The sequence below is a fragment of the Neovison vison genome, chromosome 9 (genome assembly GCF_020171115.1).
Source record: "Neovison vison isolate M4711 chromosome 9, ASM_NN_V1, whole genome shotgun sequence".
Classification (NCBI taxonomy): Eukaryota; Metazoa; Chordata; class Mammalia; order Carnivora; family Mustelidae; genus Neogale; species Neogale vison.
Window position 1 is genome coordinate 66,300,709 of NC_058099.1, and position 17,318 is coordinate 66,318,026.

Consider the following 17,318-nt stretch of genomic DNA (forward strand, 5'->3'; position numbering starts at 1 on the left):
ACCTTAGTGTACATTCTCTGGCATGTTTCAAAGTTGATGTTTTCTGAGCTTTTAGATCTAAAGTGTCTGTTATTTAGAGAATTCTGAGTCATTATTTCTTCAAATATTTGTTCTCTCTTCCTTCTTCTAATATCCCCATTATGTGTATGTTATTCCTTTTGTAATTATTCCACAGTTCTTGTATATTCTATTCCATGGTTTTTATTCATTTATATCTTTGCATTTAACTTTTGGAAGTTTCTATTGACATATGTTCAACTTCACTGATTAAAGTCATTAGTATATTAACCAAACTCAAAGTCTGATAAATTCCAAAATCTCTGCCCATTGTGAGTCTAGTTCAGATGCTTACTTTGTTTCATCAGACCATTTTGCCTGTAATTTTTTAACAGTAAATAAATATATATATAATTATTATTTTTATAGTAGATGAAAGATCTGAGGTGGATTGGTCTTTAGTGTAAGCTTTTATGTTTATCTGGCTAAGAGTAAGACTGTTTACTATTTGCTGTAGCTGTGATGTTAGAGGCTAAAATTTCTTTTTCTGTCCTTGTTTTTGTCTCCTCTTTTGTCTTTGGTTATCAATAGACTCCATAAATATCGTCTGAGGCTTTCAATTCTTTCAGCTCTAATCCCCTGCTATTATGCAGGAGCCTAATAAATGTGGTAATAATGCATAGGAGGAGAGCAGGCCTTCCGCAGTCCTATAATTAGGTTTTAGTCTTTTCGTGGGCCTGAATTATGTATTTTTCTTCCTCTTTGTCAAAATCTAAAGAGGGCTGGACTTGGGTGTTTCCTTCCCAAGACTGGTTAAGTTTTGGTAAAAATCCTCTTATGTTAGGCTATGGTAAAATAATTTCTTTGAGGGAAGGCATTGTTTAAGGGTAAGAAAGCTCTAGATATTTTTCTGAAAATGGTTAGTTTTCTTCTTCCCTTGTGGGAAGCACTACAGGATTTTTCTCTGATATTCATAATAAAAAACTGGTAGGGTTGGTTCAAGAAAAACTATGGAAAGTGCAGGCACTTCCTTAAGCGTGTGCTCCTTCCAAGTTTTAAGATCTTAATCTAGTCCACAAAAAGAGTCCAGAAATTCATCAATTACACTTTAAATATACTGACTTAAGCTATGGGCTTCTGTGCCTGATTAGGTTGTAGTTCTCTATAACTGTCTTTTTCTTCAGTTTCCATGACAGTAGTTTGCCTTATGATCTCAATTCTTTGATGAGTTTAAGAGAGGTTGGATTTCAGTTTTTTCAACATTATTCTTTTTTTTTTTTTAAGATTTTATTCACTCACTTGACAGAGAGAGACACAGCGAGAGAGGGAACACAAGCAGGAGGAGTGGGAGAGGGAAAAGCAGGCTTCTTGCCCAGAAGAGAGCCCAATGCAGGGCTCAATCCCAGCACTCTGGAGTCATGACCTGAGCTGAAGGCAGACACTTAATGTCTGAGCCACCCAGGCACCCTTGTTCAGCTTTATCCTTATTGTAAATATTCTTATTGTATTCTTATTGTAAATATTCTTATTGTAGATGCAAGTGTTGACTGCCAAGTTCTTTACATACCAGAAAGCAGAAGTTTATTTTTGTTTATTGCATTTTCAAGCAATAAACATTGCATTTTTTTTCCAATTTATTTATTTTCAGAAAAACAGTATTCATTATTTTTTCACCACACCCAGTGCTCCATGCAAGCCGTGCCCTCTATAATACCCACCACCTGGTACCCCAACCTCCCACCCCCCCGCCACTTCAAACCCCTCAGACTGTTTTTCAGAGTCCAAGGGGCGTTAGAGAGGAGTAGGGAATTTGGGTAAATTGGAAGGGGAGGTGAACCGTGAGAGACTAAACATTGCATTTTGTTTATTGCTGTTATGTTATATGAATATATCATTTGAAGTTTAGTCAGACTTTACAGATGATGCTCTGTGCTTACTTTATAAGTGTTAAAGTAATTCTCAGGGTATCTTTTCTTAACTTTCCATATTTCAAAAAAGTAGTATAAAGTATTTTTATCATTTCTGGTATTTTTTGTATGGATAGCTCTGTGGTTATTAGGAGAAGGAAATGATTAAATACTTTGTCATTGTTTTATGCTAATGATAATGCCTTAGAATTAGAATGATACCCTAGACCCAGCACACAGAAAAATACCCATGCAACAAAATGACAAAAGAAAAATAAAGGATTTGTCCTCAAATATAAAGTAAAACATGAATTGAGGCTGAAAGATTGGCTACTTGGCCTCCTTTAAGTACATTTTAAAAGTTTTTTAACAGTTTAGTCTTTAACAAAAGACTAAAGGACCAAGAAAAAAGTGCCCCTGTTTGTCTCAAAATTACATCTTGTATACTATTTCTATATGATCAATTTGTAATTGGAAAAAAAGCTTTTTCATATTTTTTTCATATTTTTTGTTTAAACATTTAATAACATTTAGATATATACACTCATGAAATAGAAATAGGTCTGAATACAAGCTAAGTCAAAATTAACATCATCAATAAAAGTATTAAATATAAAGGAAAATAAACTTGGAAACTGACATTCCTGACTTGTAAATACAGATATCTCTACTTTATATTAGATAATCAACTTTTACTGAAATTTTTAAAGTAAAATACATGCTTTAAAAATTATAGTAAATTATAGAAAAGAATATACAATGGGGAAAAGAATGGTCTCTTCCACTGATGGAGTTGGAAAAACTTGTTTCTACATGCAAAAGAATGGAACTGGACCACTTTCTACACCATACCCCAAAATAAACTTAAAATGGACTAAAGACATAAATGTGAGACTTAAAACCATAAAAATCCTAGAGGAGAGCTTAAGCATTAATGTCTCTGACATTGATCATAGCAACATTTTTCTAGGTATGTCTCCTGAGGAAAGGGAAATGAAAGCAAAAATGAACTATTAGGACTTCATCAAGATAAAAACCTTCTGCACAGTGAAGAAAACAATCAACAAAAGTAAAAGGCAGAGGGGGGACAAGATGGCAGGGAAGTAGGAGGAGGCGCCTTTTCAACCTGTACCCTAAAGTGAGCTGATTACCTACCAAAGAACTCCGATCACCCATGAAATCAGCCTGAGATCAGAATTATACACGTCTGGATCTCTACAGGGGCAGAAGACACCAGTGGGCAGGTAAAGCGGAATGGGAACGGCGGACTGATATTGGAAGATAAACAAAAGGGGGAGGGAGCCACCAGAGGCGACCAGTTGGAAAGTAATACCCTGCATCTGGGGACCAGCATTAACTTGGAGCCTGGTTGAAAGCACTCAAAAAGAGCAAAGGATCAATGGGGGGGAGAGGGGATTGTGGGAATCCAGGCAGCTAGGGACAGGGGCTTAAGTCCCTGGTGCCAGGACAGCCTCCCCTGGCATTGAGCCAGAGAGTGTGGTGGAGAAACCAGGTCTTGGTCCCTAAGCCGCCAGCATGCCCCAGAATGCGTGGGGTCTGGATCCTGTGAGGGGATGGGAGCCATGCCAGATGGCAGAACGGGTGAGCCCTGCTACAGAGTCTGAGATACGCATGCCCCTCATCCTCCCCTGAGAGAGGTACAAAGGCCCAGCCAGCGCTCTTTGACCCACACCATTGTTTCAGCCTAAGACGCGCACCCCAAACTCTCCCCTGAGAGAGGTGCGCAAAGGCCCAGCCTGGTACTTTCAGAACTGTGCCCCGTTCTCAGAGCCTGAAACACATGCATGACCCACAGCCTCCCCTGAAAGAGGTGCATGCAAGCCAGGCGCTCTTAGACCTAGAAAGACCAGGCACTCCCAGCCCGGGGCCAGCGGGAAAATCTCAGTGTGCAATTGCTGCTTGGAACCTCTCTGGCAGTCTGGAGTTGCCCAGATAGCCGCCCCTGCCATGGCTTTGGGTACAAGCAAAAGATCCTGCGTCCCCAGGGACCGTGACTCAGAACCTGCTCTGCCAGCGGCCAAGGGGGAATTTATTTGGGCTCTGCAGCCAGAGTGAGACTTCTCTCTGAGAGGGAGGTCAGGGTGCAGTTTGTTTTCCTCTAAAACTACAAAAACCATTAAAAATGGTCAAGGTGAGAGAAAAAAAAAAGTGAACAAACATAAAAACCGCCAGAGAACAAAAGACTGGAAAAAAAAAACAACAGTTTCCTCAGAGCCCACCCCCTTGAGTGGGGTGGGGGGACTTAACTCAGGGAACATCATTGACTGAAAACCCACGTGGCAGGCCCCTCCCCCAGAAAACAAACCAAGAAAGAAAGAAAAAAAAAAAAAAAGACTGCAAGAGAACAACCACCACTACTTCATAGGATAACTTTTATTTTTAACTCATTCCCACTATTCTCGTTCATTTTTTTTATATAGATCATTTTTTACCCTATTTACCATCACAGTGAGCTGTCCAGTACATCAAATTCCATGATAACCTTCTAACCAGAACTTTTTGATACATACACCTATGTTTTTCTTTTGCATTTCTATTTTTTAAATTTCTTTTTTATTACTTTAGTTTAGTCTAGTTTATTCCTTTTAAATTTTATTTTCTAATATTCATATAGAGTTAAACTTCAAAGTAATCCCCTTTCCCCAATCAATACTACTCCTATAGGTAAACCAATTTTTAATCCCCCTTTATCTTAGGAAAGTTGAGTCCTTCAACAAAGATATCAAGATATATCCAGGAAGAATCAAAACAACCTTCCTCTCCCACACTGAGAATTTATAACCACTCTCCCATCTTTTTCTTCCACCAATGTTTCTGTGATTTCGTGTTTGTCCTGATAGTATATAAATCCTACACTTGGAGTTCTTTTTGATGAAGTTCTTCCTTTATTTGCATATATTTTTTTTCTCTTGTCATATACTTTTATCAGTCTTTTTGTTTGTCTGTTTTTGTTTGTCTACTTCATAAATCTTACCTTGGGGCCCATTTCGGCTGAACCTTTTCTTTCATCTTCCCTTTCTTTCCTGTCTCTCTCTCTCTCTTTTTCTTTTTCTTTTCTTTTGTCTCTCATTTGGGTGGGGAATCCTGATTGCTCAGAAGTGTTCCAGGGTGCAATTGACTGCACCATGGTCGATAATCCAGCTACATCTGTTCAGTCATCTCTCACCAAAATGACTAGGAGGAGGAATGCCCAACAGAAGAAAAATACAGAGGATGGACCTTCTGCAACAGAGCTAAGAGCTATCAACATAGACGGATATGTCGGAAAGAGATTTCAGGCTAACAATTATCCAGGCAATAGCTAGGTTGGAGAAAGCCATGAATGACCAAAGGGAATTGATTAGGGCCAAGCTGAAAGCGACCAGACATGATGTTCACAATGTTAGGGCAGAGCTAAAAGCTACCAGGGCTGAGGTTCACAATGCTCTCAATGAGTTCCAATCTAATATAAATTCTCTCAAAGCTAGGGTAACTGAGACAGAAGATAGAATTAGTGATATGGAGGACAAAACGATAGAAAGAAAGGATCAGGAGGAAGCCTGGAACAAACAGCTTAGAAACCACGAAAACAGAATCAGGGAAATAAATGATGCCATAAAACATTCCAACGTCAGAATTATTGGAATCCCTGAAGGGAAGGAGAAAGAAAGAAGTCTAGAAGATATAGTGGAATAAGTTCTCCATGAAAATTTTCCCAATCTCCCAAATGGAACCAGCGTTCAGGTACTAGAGGCCAAACGGTCTCCACCCAAGATTATAGATTCCAAAAAAACATCAAGGCACCTGGTAGTCAAAATGAGGAATCATAATTGTAGGTATAATCTCTTGAAAGCCGCCAGGGCAAAGAGGCTCCTTACTTACAGAGGAAAGCCCATCAGAATAACGTCAGACCTGTCCACAGAGACCTGGCAAGCCAGAAAGGGCTGGCAAGACATATTCAGGGCACTAAATGAGAAGAACATGCAGCCAAGAATACTTTATCCAGCAAGACTGACATTCAAAATGGATGGAGAGATAAAGAGTTTCCAAGACCGGCAAGGCTTAAAAGACTATGCAACCACCAAACCAACACTGGAGGAAATATTAAGAGGGGGTTCTATAAAAGAGGAAAAATCCTAAGAATAGCATTGAACAGAAATATAGAGACAACCTACAGAAAGAAAGACTTCAAAGGTAACACGATGTCAGTAAAAACGTATCTATCAATAATCATTCTCAAAGTGAATGGCATAATTGCACCCATAAAATGGCACAGGGTGGCAGATTGGATAAAACGACAGGACCCATCCATATGTTGTCTAGAAGAGACCCATTTTGAACCTAAAGATACACCCAGACTGAAAGTGAAGGGATGGAGAAGCATCTTTCATGGCAATGGGCCTCAAAAGAAGGCCGGGGTAGTGATTCCCATATCAGATAAATTAGATTTTAAACTAAAGACTGTAGTCAGAGATACAGAAGGTCACTACATCATTCTTTTCTTTTTTTTTTAAATAAAAGTTTGCACTTTCTTTTTTTTTAAGATTTTATTTGTTTTATTTGACAGACAGAGATCACAAGCAGACAGAGAGGCAGGCAGAGAGAGAGAAAGAGGGAAGCAGGCTCCCTGCTGAGCAGAGAGCCCGATGCGGGACTCGATCCCAGGACCCTGAGATCATGACCTGAGCCGAAGGCAGTGGCTTAACCCACTGAGCCACCCAGGCTCCCCACTACATCATTCTTAAAGGGACTATCCACCAAGATGATCTAACAATTTCAAATATCTATGCCCCCAATATGGGAGCAGCCAATTACATAAGAAAACTGTTAATCAAGATAAAGAGTCATATTGATATGAATACACTAATAGTAGGAGATCTTAAAACGCCTCCTCAGAAATAGACAGATCATCGAAGCAGAAAATCAATAAAGAAACAAGAGCATTGAATGACACATTGGACCAGATGGGCCTCATACATACAGAATATTCCACCCTAAAACAACAGAATACTCATTCTTCTCAAGAATAGACCATATGCTGGGTCACAAATCAGGACTCAACCAATACCAAAAGACTGAGATTATTCCCTGCATATTCACAGATCACAATGCTTTGAAACTGGAGCTCAATCACAAGGAAAAGTTCCGAAGGAACTCAACATCTGGAAGCTAAAGATCACCTTGCTTAAGAATGCTTGGATCAACCAGGAGATCAAAGAAGAACTGACGCAATTTATGGAAACCAATGAGAATGAAGACACTTTGGTCCAAAACCTATGGGATACAACAAAGGAGGTTCTAAGGGGGAAATACATAGCCATCCAAGCCTCTCTCAAAAAAATTGAAAAATTCAAAACACAGCAGCTGTCTCTACACCTTAAAGAACTGGAGAATAAATAACAAATCAAACCAACTCCACACATAAGAAGGGAAATCATCAAGATTAGAGCTGAGATCAATGAGGTAGAAACCAGAGATACAGTAGAACGTATCAATGAAACTAGAAGCTGGTTTTTTGAAAAAATCAATAAGATCGATAAACCATTGGCCACACTAATCCAAAAGAAAAGAGAGAAAACCCAAATTCATAAAATTATGAATGAAAAGGGAGAGATCACAACTAACACCAAAGAACTGGAAACAATCATCAGAAGTTGTTATCAATAGTTATATGCCAATAAGCTAAGCAACCTAGATGAAATGGATGAATTCCTGGAAAACTATAAACTCCCAAAATTGAACCAGGAAGAAATGGACAACCTGAATAGACCGATATCTAGTAACGAGATTGAATCAGTGATCAAAAACCTCCCTAAATACAAGAGGCCAGGGCCAGACGGATTCCCTGGGGAATTCTATCAAACTTTCAATTAGCAGTAATCGTGCCTCGGATAAACCACATTGGCTATGATACTGCCACTGCACAAAGCTAAATTCTATCAAACTTTCAAAGAAGAAATAACACCTATTCTCCTGAAGCTCTTTCAAAAAATTGAACCAGAAGGAAAACTTCCAGACTCGTTCTGTGAAGCCAGCATTACCCTGATCCCCAAACGAGGCAAAGACCCTACCAAAAAAGAGAATTTCAGGCCAATATCACTGATGAATATGGATGCTAAGATTCTCAACAAGATTGGGGTACCAGGTGGTGGGTATTATAGAGGGCACGGCTTGCATGGAGCACTGGGTGTGGTGAAAAAATAATGAATACTGTTTTTCTGAAAATAAATAAATTGGAAAAAAATAATCACTCTCAATGTGAATGGCCTAAACGCACCCATAAAACGGCTCAGGGTTGCAGATTGGATAAAACGACAGGACCCATCCATATGCTGTCTACAAGAGACCCATTTTGAACCTAAAGATACACGCAGACTGAAAGTGAAGGGGTGGAGAAGCATCTTTCATGCCAATGGGACTCAAAAGAAGGCTGGGGTAGCGATTCTCATATCAGATAAATTAGACTTCAAACTAAAGACTGTAGTCAGAGATACAGAAGGACACTACATAATCCTTAAAGGGACTATCCACCAAGATGATCTAACAATTGTAAATATCTATGCTCCCAATATGGGAGCAGCCAATTACTTAAGAAAACTGTTAATCACGATAAAGAGTCATATTGATATGAATACACTAATCGTAGGAGATCTTAACATGCGTCTTTCAGAATTAGACAGATCATCGAAGCAGAAAATCAATAAAGAAACAAGAGCATTGAATGACACATTGGACCAGATGGACCTCATAGATATATACAGAACATTCCACCCTAAAACAGCAGAATACTCATTCTTCTCAAGTGCACACGGAACCTTCTCCAGAATAGACCACATACTGGGTCACAAATCAGGACTCAAACAATACCAAAAGACTAAGATTATTCCCTGCATATTCTCAGATCACAATGCTTTGAAACTGGAGCTCAATCACAAGGAAAAGTTCCAAAGGAACTCAAACACCTGGAAGCTAAAGACCACCTTGCTTAAGAATGCTTGGATCAACCAGGAGATCAAAGAAGAACTGAAACAATTCATGGAAACCAATGAGAATGAAGACACTTTGGTCCAAAACCTATGGGATACAGCAAAGGCGGTCCTAAGGGGAAAATATATAGCCATCCAAGCCTTGCTCAAAAAAATTGAAAAATCCAGAACACAGCAGCTGTCTCTACACCTTAAAGAACTGGAGGATCAACAACAAATGAAACCAACTCCACACATAAGAAGGGAAATCATCAAGATTAGAGCTGACATCAATGAGGGAGAAACCAGAGATACAGTAGAACGTATCAATGAAACTAGAAGCTGGTTTTTTGAAAGAATCAATAAGATCGATAAGCCACTGGCTACACTAATCTGAAAGAAAAGAGAGAAATCCCAAATTCATAAAATTATGAATGAAAAGGGAGAGATCACAACTAACGCCAAGGAAGTAGAAACAATCATCAGAAGTTATTACGAACAGTTATATGCCAATAAGTTTAGCAACCTAGATGAAATGGATGCATTCCTGGAAAAATATAAACTACCAACATTGAGCCAGGAAGAAATCGACAACCTGAATAGACCGATATCTAATAACGAGATTGAATCAGTGATCAAAAACCTCCCAAAAAACAAGAGCCCAGGACCTGACGGATTCCCTGGGGAATTCTACCAAACCTTCAAAGAAGAAATAACACCTATTCTCCTGAAGCTGTTTCAAAAACTTGAAGCAGAAGGAAAACTTCCTGACTCTTTCTATGAAGCCAGCATTACCCTGATCCCCAAACCAGGCAAGGACCCTACCAAAAAGGAGAATTTCAGACCAATATCACTGATGAATATGGATGCTAAGATTCTCAACAAGATCCTAGCCATCAGGATCCAACAGCACATTAAAAAGATTATCCACCATGATCAGGTGGGATTCATCCCTGGGCTACAAGGATGGTTCAACATTCGCAAATCAATCAATGTGATACAACAAATTAATATGAGAAGAGAGAAGAACCACATGGTCCTCTCAATTGATGCAGAAAAAGCATTTGACAAAATCCAATATCCGTTCCTGATTAAAACGCTTCAAAGTATAGGGATAGAGGGAACATTCCTGAACCTCATCAAATCTATCTATGAAAGACCCACAGCTAATATCATCCTCAATGGGAAAAAGCTTGCAGCCTTCCCATTGAGATCAGGAACAAGACAAGGATGCCCACTTTCACCACTCTTGTTCAACATAGTATTAGAAGTCTTAGCACCAGCAATCAGACAACAGAGAGAAATAAAAGGTATCCAAATTGGTAATGAAGAAGTCAAACTCTCTCTCTTCGCAGATGACATGATTCTTTATATGGAAAACCCAAAAGACTCCACCCCCAAACTATTAGAACTCATACAGCAATTCAGCAACGTGGCAGGATACAAAGTCAATGTGCAGAAATCAGTGGCTTTCTTATACACTAACAATGAAAATACAGAAAGGGAAATTAGAGAATCGATTCCATTTACTATAGCACCAAGAACCATAAGATACCTTGGAATAAACCTAACTAAAGAGGTAAAGGTTCTGTACTTGAGGAACTACAGAACACTCATGAAAGAAATTGAAGAAGACACAAATAGATGGAAGACCATTCCATGCTTTTGGATCGGAAGAATAAACATTGTTAAAATGTCTATACTGCCTAGAGCAATCTATACTTTTAATGCCATTCCGATCAAAATTCCACCGGCATTCTTCAAAGAGCTGGAGCAAATAATCCTAAAATTTGTATGGAATCAGAAGAGACCCTGAATCACTAAGGAAATGTTGAAAAACAAAAATAAAGCTGGCGGCATCACCTTACCTGATTTCAAGCTTTATTACAAAGCTGTGATCACCAAGACAGCATGGTACTGGCATAAAAACAGACACATAGACCAGTGGAACAGGTTAGAGAGTTCTGATATGGACCCTCAACTCTATGGTCAATTAATCTTCGACAAAACAGTAAAAAATATACAGTGGAAAAAAGACAGTCTCTTCAATAAATGGTGCTGGGAAAACTGGACAGCTATATGTAGAAGAATGAAACTCGACCATTCTCTTACACCGTGCACAAAGATCAACTCAAAATGGATAAAAGACCTCAACGTGAGACAGGAATCCATCAGAATCTTAGAGGAGAACATAGGCAGTAATCTCTTTGATATCAGCCACAGCAACTTCTTTCAAGATACGTCTCCAAAGGCAAAGGAAACAAAAGCGAAAATAAACTTCTGGGACTTCATTAAAATCAAAAGCTTCTGCACAGCAAAGGAAACAGTCAAAAAAAAAACAAAGAGGCAACCCACGGAATGGGAGAAGATATTTGCAAATGACAGTACAGACAAAAGGTTGATATCCAGGATCTATAATGAACTCCTCAAACTCAACCCACACGAAACAGACAAACACATCAAAAAATGGGCAGAAGATATGAACAGACACTTCTCCAATCAAGAAATACAAATGGCTATCAGACACATGAAAAAATGCTCATCATCATTAGCCCTCAGGGAGATTCAAATTAAAACCACATTGAAAAACAATCTGAGGGGTTTGAAGTGGCCGGGGGGTGGGAGGTTGGGGTACACGGTGGTGGGTATTATAGAGGGCACAGCTTGCATGGAGCACTGGGTGTGGTGAAAAAATAATGAATACTGTTTTTCTGAAAATAAATAAATAAATAAAAAATTTTTTTAAAGACTCCAAGAAAAAAAAAAAAAACATTGAATGACAAAAACATTACACCAGTTAGAATGGCCAAAATTAACAAAACAGGAAACAACATGTGTTGGAGAGGATGTGGAGAAAGGGGAACCCTCTTACACTGTTGGTGGGAATGCAAGTTGGTGTAGCCTCTTTGGAGAACAGTGTGGAGATTCCTCAAGAAATTAAAAATAGAGCTTCCCTATGACCCTGCAATTGCACTCCTGGGTATTTACCCCAAAGACACAGATGTCGTGAAAAGAAGGGCCATCTGAAAAATAAATAAATAAATAAATAACTAAAAGAAGGGCCATCTGTACCCCAATGTTTATAGCAGCAATGGCCTCAGTCGCCAAACTATGGAAAGAACCAAGGTGCCCTTCAACGGATGAATGGATAAGGAAGATGTGGTCCATATACACTATGGAGTATTATGCCTCCATCAGAAAGGACGAATATCCAACTTTTGTAGCAACATGGACGGGACTGGAAGAGATTATGCTGAGTGAAATAAATCAAGCAGAGAGAGTCAATTATCATATGGTTTCACTCATTTGTGGAGCATAACCAATAGCATGGAGGACAAGGGGCGTTAGAGAGGAGTAGGGAATTTGGGTAAATTGGAAGGGGAGGTGAACCATGAGAGACTATGGACTCTGAAAAACAGTCTGAGGGGTTTGAAGTGGCGGGGGGGTGGGAGGTTGGGGTACCAGGTGGTGGGTATTATAGAGGGCACAGCTTGCATGGAGCACTGGGTGTGGTGAAAAAATAATGAATACTGTTTTTCTGAAAATAAATAAATTGGGGGAAAAAAAGTTCTAAAAAAGGAATTGATAAGTTAAATTGTTCAAAAAAAAAAAGAGGAGGGACTGTGCTCAGGCTGGAGATTAGAACAAAGCCATGTGCTAGATTAGGGTATATTTTGATCTATTAGAAGAAATTATATCCCAAATATTTTAGAAAAAATAACTGTATGTATGCAAAAAATAAGGTTAAATACAATTACGGAATAAAATATTACTATAACAGTGAAGGTTTAAAAAGATTTTCTTAAGGAAGATATTGTTAAGATAAACTAGTTTAAAAACACTAAAAGAGGAAAAGTTAAAAAATAGAATGAGAAAAAAATAAAAAAATAAGAAAAAACAAAAATTAAAAATAAAATGAAAAAATTTAACTTTGCAAGACTGAAGGATCATGGGGGAAAAGCCATGAATTCTATGCTTTGCTTTCCCCTAGCTCTGGAGTTCAGCTGTCTCCTTGACTGGGGAGTTTTCTCTTGGCTTGCTTTCTTGCTGATCTGTGGGAAGAGCCTGTTGCAGTGATTCTCGAATGTCTTTTCCCGAAATAGAATTACACTGCCCTTGCCAGAGACCGGGCTAAGAAATCTGCTCAAGTTGGCTCTTGGAGCTTTTGTTCCCTGAACACTTTCCATAGAGGAGGGAATGAAAATGGTGGTCTCTCAATCTCTGGCCCAGAGGAGTGGAAAGCTCAGGACCCCACTCCTCAGAGTGCCCTCAGAGAAAAGCTGTCAATCACTTCTGTCTCCCTGGTCTCTGGCCACACTCTGAGCTCACCTGGCCTGTGACCGAGCATTTTTCTCTGGCGCACAGCCCCATTTGGAGTCTCCAAACCCAGCAGATTCCTACCTCCCTGCACTTCCCATAGCAGGAAGGTGAGTCTCCCCAGGTCTGTCACTTGTGGGGTCCCTGCTTGAAGAGCAGGGCCCGACTGTTTCTTGGATCATGACTTACGGTAACCCTAATCTGAAAGCTCACTCTTCAGCTCTGTCTCTGCAGCCAGTTTCCCTGCTCTGACACTTGGCTTCTCTGCCACACTCAGACACCCCCAATTTTTCTGTGACACCACAGGACCTGAGACCACACTCTTCCTGCAAGTGCTTCACCCCCACTTAGCCTCTGGAGCAATGTCCCTCAGTGGAGCAGACTTCTAAAAGTTCAATTTTGTGCTCCACTGATCCACCACTTGCTGGGAGCAAGCCCCTCCCCCCTGCAGCCTAACCTCCCATCACTTTGGATTCACTTCTCCACACTTCCTAGCTTTCAGAAAGTGGTTGATTTTTATCTCCTGTTGCATTTTTAGGTGTTTGGAATGGTTTGGTATCTATCTAGCTGAACTCCTGATATTTGATGTCATTTTCAGTCTGCTACTCCTCTGCCATCTTGCTTCTCTTGTGCAGAAGTTTTTATCTTGATTAAGTCCCAGTAATTCATTTTTGCTTTTGTTTCCCTGGCCTCTGGAGAGGTGTCTAATAAGAAGTTCCTATAGGGGAGATCAAAGTGGTCAGTAACTGTGTTCTCCTTAATGATTTTGATGGGCTTCTGTATCACATTTAGGTATTTCATCCATTTTGAATTAATTTTTGTGTGTGGTGTAAGAAAATGGTCCAGTTTCAAATTCTTTTATATGTTTTGTCCAGTTTTCCTTATACCATTTGTTGAAGACTCTTTTTTCCATTAGATATATTTCCCTATTGTGTCAAAGACTAGTTGATGATACCATTGTATCATTTCTGGTTTTTCTATTCTGTCCCATTAATCTGTGTGTCTGTTTGTTTTTGTTTTGTTCTGTTTTTGCTATCTTTATGACTACAGCTTTGTAATACAGCTTGACATCTGGAATTGTAATGCCTTCAGCTGTACTTTTCTTTTTAAGAATTGCTTTGGGAAGAGGGGGAAGATGGTGGAAGAGTAAGGGAATATAATATCATCTGGTCCTTGAATTTAGCTAGATATCTCTCATATTATTCTGAACACCTGTGAATTCAACCTGAGATCTAAGAAAAGAATTGCTAGAGTTCTACAAATAGAAAAACGACTCACTTGTTGCAAGGTAGGAGGTGTGAAGAAGTGATTCTGAGAGGATATATTGGAAGGTAAGCTGTGAGGGGAAGGAAGCCTCTGTAATCTGGCTACTAGAAAGTGATATAGCATTGAAGTGCAAAATCAGAACTTTTAAAAGTCTGCTCCTGTGGGAGACATCTATGTCTGAAAGGTGCTCAGGTGGCAAAGTGGGGGCAGAATCTTTGGTGGGACAGTGTGGTCTCAGGATCCCCAGGGTCACAGAAAGAATGGGGATGACTGAATGTGCCAGAATTCCCAAGCATTGGAGTGGGGAAGAAGGCTACAATTAGTGAGGCCCAGAGTGGACACTCAATTAGGTGTTGTCATAAACTGTAAACTGCAGCATGATTGGGTGACCGCTCTCCAAGCAGGGTCCAGCAAGTGGCAGAACTGCAGTGAGACCCCGCTTCCTTCTCCAGGCAGATTGGTGTGGTGTGCACCCCAAAGTCTACAGAGTTGGTGCATACAAAAGTGATTGCTTTTCCCTAAGGATGCACTGAAGTGTGGGGTCCATGAAGGAATATAACTAATTATCATAAAAGGCATATATAAAAGCCCACAGAGAATATAATTATCAGTGGAGAAAAACAGAGTTCTTCCCTTAAGGTCAGGAAAATGACAAGGATGCCCACTCTCACCACTGTTCTTCAAAATAGTACCAGAAGTCCTAGTCTCAACAATCAGACAACAAAAAGAAATAAAAGGGATTCAAATTGGCAAAAAAAAAAGTCAAACTCTCTCTCTTCACAGATGACATAACACTTTATGTGGAAAACCCAAAATATTCCGCCTCGAAATTCCTTGAACTGATTCAGGAATTCAGCAATGTAACAGAATATAAAATCAATACACATAAATCAATTGCATTTCTATACACTAACAATATGACTGAAGAAATAGGAATTAAGGAATTGATTCCACTTACAATTGCACCAAAAACCATAAGACATCGAGGAATAAACCTAACAAAAGTAGTCAAGGATCTAGAAACTAAAGAACACTTAGAAAAGAAATTGAGGAAGGCAGAAAGAGATGGAAAAGCATTCCACATTCATGGATTGGAAGAATAAATATTGTTAATATGTCTATGCTCCTCAGAACAAACCACATATTCAATGCAATCCTTATTAAAACAACACCACAATTTTTCACAGAGCTGGAACAAATAATCCTAAAACGTTTATGGAACCAGAAAATACCCCAAATAGCCAGAGGAATGTCAGTAAAGCAAAGCAAAGCTGGGGGTATCACAATGCCTGACTTCAAGTTGTATTACAAAGCTGTAATTATCAAGGCAGCATGGTACTGGCACAAATATAGACACATAGATCAATGGAACAGAATAAAGAGCCCAGAAATGTACCCTTAACTCTATGGTCAACTTATCTTCAACAAAGCAGGAAGCAATATCCAGTGAAAAAAGGACACTCTATTCAACAAATGGTGTTGGCGAAATTGGACGGCCACATATAGAAAAGTGAAACTAGACCATTCTCTTACACCATACACAAAGCTAACCTCAAAATGGATGAAAGAACTCAATGTGAGACAGGAATCCGTCAGAATCTTAGAGAACACAGGCAGCAATATCCTTGAGCTTGGCCGCATCAACTTCTTGCTAGACACATCTCCACAGGCAAGGGAAACAAAAACAAAAATGAACTCTTAGGACTTCATCAAGACTAAAAGCTTCTGGATGTCAAAGGAAACAGCAAAACTGAAAGACAACCTACAGAGTGGGAGAAGATATTTGCAAATGACATATCAGATAAAGGGCTAGTGTCCAAGATCTATAAAGAACCTATCAAACTCAACACCCCCCCCCAAAAAAAAATCTGGTCAAGAAATAGGGTGGAAGACATGAATAGTCAAACCTGCACCCTAATGCTTATAGCTTATAGCAACAATAGCCACATTAGCCAAACTATGGAAAAAGTCCACAAGTCCATTGACAGATGAATAGATAAAGATGTGGTATGTATATGGAATATTGTGTGTATATATTCCATATATATATATATATATATATATATATTTCTATCCCATACACACACACACACACACACACACACATATATATGGGATATTTACTCAGCCATCAAAAAAATGAAATTTTAATATCTGCAAAGATGTGATGAAAGTAGGTGGTATTATGTTAAGAGAAATTAGTCAATTAGAGAATGACAGTTATCATATGATTTCACTCATATGTGGAATTCCAGAAACAAAGCAGTATCATAGAGGAAGGGAGGGAAAATAAAATTAGATGAATTCAGAGAAGTAGATCAACCATAACAGACTCTTAACTGTAGCAAAAAACCCCCCTGTGGATTATTGGACGGGAGGTGGTTGGGGGATGGTGTAAATGTGTGATGGGAATTAAGGAGAACACATGGTGTAATGAACACTGGGTGTTATATGCAACAGGTTAATAACTGAACTCTACCTTGAACCTAATGATACACTATATGTTAATTAATGGAATTTAAATAAAATAAAATTTTAAAAAGAAACTAAAATCCAAAATAAGAAAAAATATATATGCATATGTGTGCAAATAAAATATAATGAAAGGAATGTATATAAATATATCCACAATGTATATGTAAAAATAAAAAGTAAAAAAATAGAAAGAAATTGGAAAAATAAGAAAATACCTGAAAAATAATACTGGAAGGCTAAAGAATAAAAATACAAAGATATACTGTTTCCCCAAGAACTGAAGCTTTGCATCCCTCAATGATCAGTAACTTTGTGTGAATTGTTTCTCTTTGGAGGGGCCTGTTGGGCTGATTCTCAGGTGGACTAGCCCAGTGGAAATGTGCCTCTGCTC

The 17,318-nt window shown here is 39.0% G+C and overlaps 1 pseudogene; it reads right to left on the bottom strand.

The window, feature by feature from the left end:
- Positions 1–7,664: 7,664 nt before the first annotated feature.
- On the bottom strand, positions 7,665–7,835 carry LOC122917830 (annotated as a pseudogene).
- Positions 7,836–17,318: the final 9,483 nt, after the last annotated feature.